Below are 6961 nucleotides of genomic sequence, written 5' to 3'. Positions count from 1 at the left end.
TTCCAGTCCTCATCAAACTTATCCCCAATAGAGTAGCAGACTTGAGCTTTTCTGTTCCCAAACTCATCTACATTGCAGTCCTTTGTCAAGTGTGGACCACTACATTTCTCGCAACCCACTCTTATGGCATGTATTGACTGGTCCATTTGTGTTATCCTTCGATCCAAATTATTCAGCATGGCCATTACAGCTGCTATTTCTTCAGTTTGGGCCCCTCCACCGCCTTTGACTCCATCTTGCCTAGGGTTGTGGTATTCGCAAGAGTGCTTCGCGAATTCTTCAATCAGCTCCTTAACCTCCCTTGGATATTTCTTTGTCAAAGGTACCTGAGAATCAAGGAGTTGTCTCGTCATAATGTTGACCCCATCATAGAAGATTGACATCTCTTGTTGCACATTTAGATCATGCTGAGGGCAATTTATGAGCAAGCCCTTGTACCGCTCCCATGCTTCATATAATGACTCCCCCGATTGTTGCTCAAAGTTGGCTATTGCCTTCTTGAGTTTGGCTATCTTGGACGGCGGGCAAAACTGGTCCAGGAATTGCTCTTGCATTTGATCCCAAGTGGTAATTGTACCCGGTGGGAGTGACTTTAAGCACTCCTTAGCAGCTCCTTTGAAAGTGATGGGAAGCATCCTAAGCAAGATTGTGTTTCTGTTGACATTTGGGACATTGCAGTAATACGCAATGTCGTTGACTTCATCTAGATGCTTAAATGCATTCTCATGATCTTTCCCAAAAAATGGGATATCCTTCAGTGCAGTCAATATGTGCCCCTTCAACTCGAATGTGGCAGTGCCAGGTATTGCGGGTTGGACTAAACCGGGACCCATATCTTCTCGGATCCGCTTCTTGTAAGCTCCCATGGATATCTCTTCAATTGCTGCCATCTCGTTCCTTGCCTCGTTCTCGGGTTCGCTTGTGTGCTCTTCAAATTCCGGCTCGGTATCGTATTCGGACTTGGTTTGGACGGGTGTTTGATCCAAATGCAGAAAATTGCTCTTGTGCCTCGCAGATGAACTTGACTCTCCTGTCTTCTTTCCCGACTTCCTTGAAAAAGCTGACATCAATTCTTGTAAGGGCGTCTTTTTCTTGTGAATTGCAGACTTGGGATCTTCAAGTGGTGGCACCAAGGGTGTGTTTGAGCCTCTGGTCATGAACTCCTGCAACTTGCTAAAAAAACGTAAAACTGAACTAAAATAAGAAAAACTAACTAACAACTAAGAATCTAGTGTTTTACATGTCCACGTCGTGGTACGTATCTGGCCACGTCGTGGACTCTGTGACTGAAAGAAAAATTATACTTTGCTGAAAAATTAACTTTTTGTGGTTTTTACTCCACAAGAAGGATCGATTAATTTAATGCAAATAAATAAGCTAAAAACTAAGCCGTTCCCTGGCAACGGTGCCAAAAACTTGATGTGCACAAAAGTAACCACTAAATTTAATATTTATAACCTAACAAACTTAAACTAACTACGCACTTATAGGTAGTGTACCTAATCAGATTACAATATAACTTGGGTAAGTTGGGTGTCGATCACAGGGAACAGTGTTACTAATTAATTTACTTACTATTAAATTAACCTAATTATTAACAAGTTTAAAAGAGGTTTTATCTGATTTTACAAGATCAGATGAACTTAAATCAAATTCAATAAGTAAAAACACACTCTTGTTTAGATTGAATCCACTTCTTTCTTATGGCTAACTAATGATTATGGATTATCAAGTTGGTTTTAATTATATTAGTAATTTTGTTCTAACTTTACCAATAATTAACTAATTCATGTAAAACCATGTATATTCACACACAATTAAACATAGAACTAATTATGAATGTAAATATGCCATGTAAGATTTGTTTATAAAAACGCAATTATAGTCACAATACACGTTCTCTAGCATAGAGAAATCTCCTTTACTCTAATTACTAACTAAAATTGGTCAATCCTAGCTCTAACAATTCAATGTTCACTAAATCATTAGGTAAACAAGTTCATGCAGTTAATGGTCACTAAGCTACACAGAACATGCAATCAAGTAATTAAAGCAACAAACATAAGCATGCTAGGTAATACAAATCAAACACAAGCAATTTTACCAACTAAATAAATCCATAAAAATTGAGCTATTCATAAGTTAGAAGCTTCATCTAGCTAAACAAGAGTAGCTAGATTCAGCTGCTCATCATAGCAACTATCATCCTAACACAAATTAAAGTAATAAAAAGCATGTTCTTAATTAACTAAAATATAAACCTTTACTCTTTTTGGTGTTGAAAACCTTTTTCCAGAACCTTTCTTTCGCTCCAAATCGTCTTCTAGAACTCCTTTCTTTAGCCAAAAAGTTTCCCTTTCGTAATGATCAATAATACTTAAATAGACTCAAAAATCTCGCGCCACGTCGTGGCTATCCAGGCCACGTCGTGGGCTTCAAGTTATCCGTACTGGGCAAGGATTCCTCCATAACGCGATCTTTATCTTCTAGAATTATCATGCCACGTTGTGGCCGACCTTGCCACGTCGTGGGTTTAGTATCTTTCGTGGATTTATTCATTTCTTGTCTTCCAAGTCTCCCATGTTCTACATATTGTCACTTTTGGTCCCTTTCTTCGAAAATCCTTTTAATTGACTGAAAATAACAATTTAAAGTCATAAGTACCATTATTCTAAACATATTATCAAGTTATTAATAAAAATGTACTTAAATATTGCCTAAAAATAAGTATAAATATAGCAATATCAGACATATAAGCAAGAAACGCATAGGCCAACTCCAAAAGGATGGAGTCTTGGAGTCATTTGACCTAAAGTCAGATGATAGTTGCGAATCATGCTTACTTGGAAAAATGAAAAAGTCACCCTACAGAGGTTCTTGTGAGAGGGGTGAAGGTTTGTTGGACCTTGTACACACGGATGTGTGTGGACCATTCAAACATGCCACAAGGGATCCTAATCATTATTATTTGACTTTTACTGATGATTACAGTAGATATGGATATGTCTAATTAATCAAGCATAAGTTAGAGACTTTCGAAAGGTTTAAGGAATTTGAACAGGAAGTCGAGAATCAATTGGGCATGAACATTAAGATGCTTCGATCCGATCGAGGTGGTGAGTATCTTAGTTCAGAGTTCCTCTACTATCTTAGGGAATGTGGGATTGTCTCATAATTGACACCTCCTAGGACACCGCAGTTGAATGGTGTAGCTGAGAGGCATAATCGAACCTTGTTGGATATGGTTCGTTCCATGATGAGTCGAGCTTCGCTACCAATCTCATTTTGGGGGTATGCCTTAGAGACTGCCGCCCATATCCTTAATCTAGTCCCTACAAAGAAAGTTGCCAAAACTCCTCACGAGATGTGGATTGGTAAAGTACCCAAACTAGACCACATCAAGATTTGGGGTTGTGAAGCTTTCGTGAGACGTGAGACTCTTGATAAGCTTGAACCCCTAAGCGAGAGGTGTATTTTCATCGGCTACCCACAAAGATCCTTTGGTTACCTCTTCTACAGACCTAGTGATAATGTGGTCTTTGTAGCAAGAAGATGAGTCTTTTGTGAGAGAGAATTCATAAGCCAAGGAGACAGTGGGAGGCAAATTGACCTTGAAGAACTTCAAGAGTCAAGTGGTGAAGGAACTTCAAACCCTATCCCTCAACTTGAGGAGGAAACTCCTGTTGAGTCAATTGACGAGTCTGTACCTCTGAGGCATTCCACGAGAGTTAGGAATGCACCTGAGCATTACTATGTTTTTCATATTACTGCGGAAGGTGAGACACTTATTAGTGATGAGACACTAGTAGGTCTGGATGAACCTAACAGTTACACGGAAGCCATGGCAGGCCCTGAGTCTGCGAAATAGAAAGAGGCTATGGATAGCGAGATACAATCCATGTATGATAATCATGTTTAGAACTTTGTTAAGAATGTACCAGGTCGTAAGATTGTAGGGTGCAAATGGATCTTCAGGAAGAAGACCGACATGGATGGTAATGTACACACTTATAAGGCTCGACTGGTTGCAAAGGGTTTCTCTCAAACTCCTAGAGTGGATTATGATGAGACCTTTTCACCAGTAGCCAAGATTAAGTCTATTATGTTTATGTTAGCCATAGCTGCATTTCATGACTATGAAATTTGGCTAATGGATGTCAAAACCGCCTTCCTTAATGGAAAGCTGACTGAAGATGTTTACATGAGTTAGCCAGAAGGTTTTGTTAGCAACGAGTACCCTAATAGAGTGTGTAAGCTTGAGAAATCCATTTATGGATTAAAGCAAGCACCTCGCCGACGGAATCTTTGCTTTGATGAAAAGGTCAAGGAATTTGGCTTTTCTAGGAGTGAAGATGAATCTTGTGTATATGTCAAGGCTAGTGGGAGTTTAGTTAGCTTTTTGGTGTTGTATGTGGATGACATACCACTCATAGGAAATGACATCCCAACTCTACAGGAAGTTAAATCCTGGCTTGGGAAGTGTTTCTCTATGAAGGAACTAGGAGAAGCTGCCTATATTCTAGGGATAAGGATTTTGAGAAACCGGAGTAAAAGACTAATTGGACTTAGTCAAAGTACATACTTGGACAAAGTGTTGAAGAGATTCAGCATGCAGAACTCCAAGAAAGGAGAAGTACCTATCCAGAGTAATGCCAGACTGAGTAAGACACAAAGCCCTAGTACTGAGGCTGAGATAGCAGAAATGAGTCGAGTACCTTATGCTTCGGCAGTAGGCTCAATCATGTATGCTGTGACTTGTACTCGACCTGATGTAGCCGTTGCCTTGAGCATGGTTAGCAGGTATCAGGGGAACCCTGGCAAGGCTCACTAGACTGCGGTAAAGAATATCCTCAAGTACCTACGGAAGACTAAGGATTGGGTCCTTACCCTCGGTGGGAGTGATGACATGAGAGTTGTAGGGTATTGTGATTCTCGTTTCTAGACTGATAGGGATAATTTCCGCTCTCAGTCGGGCTAGGTCTTCACCCTAAACGGAGGAGCAATCACTTGGAAGAGTTCCAAGCAGGAGACAGTGTGAATCAGAGTATATAGCAGCGAGTGAGGCAGCAAAGGAGGCTATATGGTTGAAGAACTTCATTGGAGACCTTGGAGTTGTACCAGCTATAAAGGAGCCCATGGAAATTTTCTGTGATAGTGAAAGTGTTGTAGCCTTAGCCAAGGAACCAAGGGATCATGGGAGATCCACACACATTGACAGAAAATATCATTTTATCATACATCGCATAGAAGAAGGAATCCTCGTGGCAAAGAGGGTATCATCAGATGAGAACCCAACAGATCCCCTCACGTAGGGACTGAGTAGGGTTAAGCATCTTCAGCATGCTCGGAGCATAGGGCTAAAGGATGATATAAGTTTTAGTAGTTAGATAAATTATGAATTTTGTAAAGTGTAATTGACATTTGATGATGAATAAAAGTTGTGTATATTTATGAGTAAAGTGTTACTATCTTTTGTCAATCGTTTACTATAATTTCTTTTGCATGTTTTGACTTCCAGAATTGTTTGTTATGATTTTACATATTATTCCAATTTTCCACAGTCATTCATATGTTGGAAGTAGATATGAAGTAAGACTATCATGATTGGTTGCAGAGGTCTAAGGTGTTGGACGTGGCTACGGCAATCATGAATGCTCATAAGTTCTGAGTATTGGAATCAACCCACGCTCACTGGAATCACTTCATGGAATTTTATCTCGAGTGATCGTGAGACGGTAATATCATATAAGTCTTCAAACCTAGAGATATGATTTGTTGCCTATGAATTGGTTATGCATTGATTGTACGAAAACGCATTGATAACTCGATGTTATAAAACGTGCTTTTGTGTATGATTCAACCAATAGTAGAACAAACATAAGAGTCGAAGTTTATCTGTTCCTTCTTGGATTAGAAGCTGATATCTAGGCCCCTCGATGATCTTGTTTTGACCTATGTACCGGGCCTGGTCAGAACCTAATTGATGTGTTCAATTTAGTTCTTTGTCAAACAAATCAGAAATCGGGAAACAAACTGCTGGACAATAAGTAAGACATTGTTCCATGTAATTGTCCGGCTAATATCAAGAACAGAGGTTTATATGATCACTTATCTTAAATGGCGTATCAACATCTTCTCAGTTCCGAGAGACCTTGAAAGAGCTACGATTGCCGATCGGTTCCTGAAGTACTACAGTTATAGTTGTTAGACTTATCCAAGTGGGAGACTGTTGGATAAGGTGTCTAAGTCCATAACTATTTCTAGTATGTAGTTGACCCGACCCAGCATGGTCCATTTGGGCTGCATGGCACCATGCAATTGGATAAACTAAATGAGAGAAATAACACATATGGTTTATTAATATATTATAAGTTCTAATATATTAATAATATTATTTAATTAGTTTTGATCAAGAATTAATTTAGAATTAATTAAGTGATCAAAAGGATAACTAATTAAATATATGCGTAGATTATGTAAATCTTCCATATCTTATATACTGGGCAAAAAGGCTCCATGGATTATCTAGTTGGGTTCCACCCATAAGATGCTCCACGGATGCTCCATGGAGTTAACCCATGGATTGAGAAATGAAGAGTCATGTTAAATTAGGGTTTTACCTAATGAAACACACTATATAAAGACCATGTCTCTCCCCAAAATCGGCTACACAAGTGAAACAAGAGGGCTTGGCCGATTTTGAGTGTGTTAGAGTATTCTCTCAAGTTTACACTTTGCATTTGGTGTTGTGTGATGCATTTGAGGCATCACACTTGAGGTGCTAGGCTCACAAGGTTTCAAGGAACACTATCAACAACAAGGTATGTAGTTCTATGTATTATTCAAGTTAAAATTGTTCCCCATGTATGCTAGATAGGATCATAGCCATGGAAATCAACTTTGCATGATAATTAGACAAACATAGATCCAAGGTTATTAGGGTTGCATGTACACTTAGGAA

General features: G+C 39.1%; 1 non-coding gene across 1 annotated transcript; it reads left to right on the top strand.

The window, feature by feature from the left end:
- The first annotated feature begins 399 nt into the window (after positions 1–399).
- Positions 400–506, top strand: LOC111882343 (small nucleolar RNA R71). The gene has a single exon (XR_002847142.1). It is a non-coding gene; the product is annotated as a small nucleolar RNA R71 (small nucleolar RNA).
- Positions 507–6961: the final 6455 nt, after the last annotated feature.

This window comes from Lactuca sativa, chromosome 8 (genome assembly GCF_002870075.4).
Source record: "Lactuca sativa cultivar Salinas chromosome 8, Lsat_Salinas_v11, whole genome shotgun sequence".
Lineage (NCBI taxonomy): Eukaryota > Viridiplantae > Streptophyta > Magnoliopsida > Asterales > Asteraceae > Lactuca > Lactuca sativa.
The sequence above is the reverse complement of the archived record's forward strand: the minus strand, read 5'-3'. Positions and strand labels throughout refer to the sequence as shown.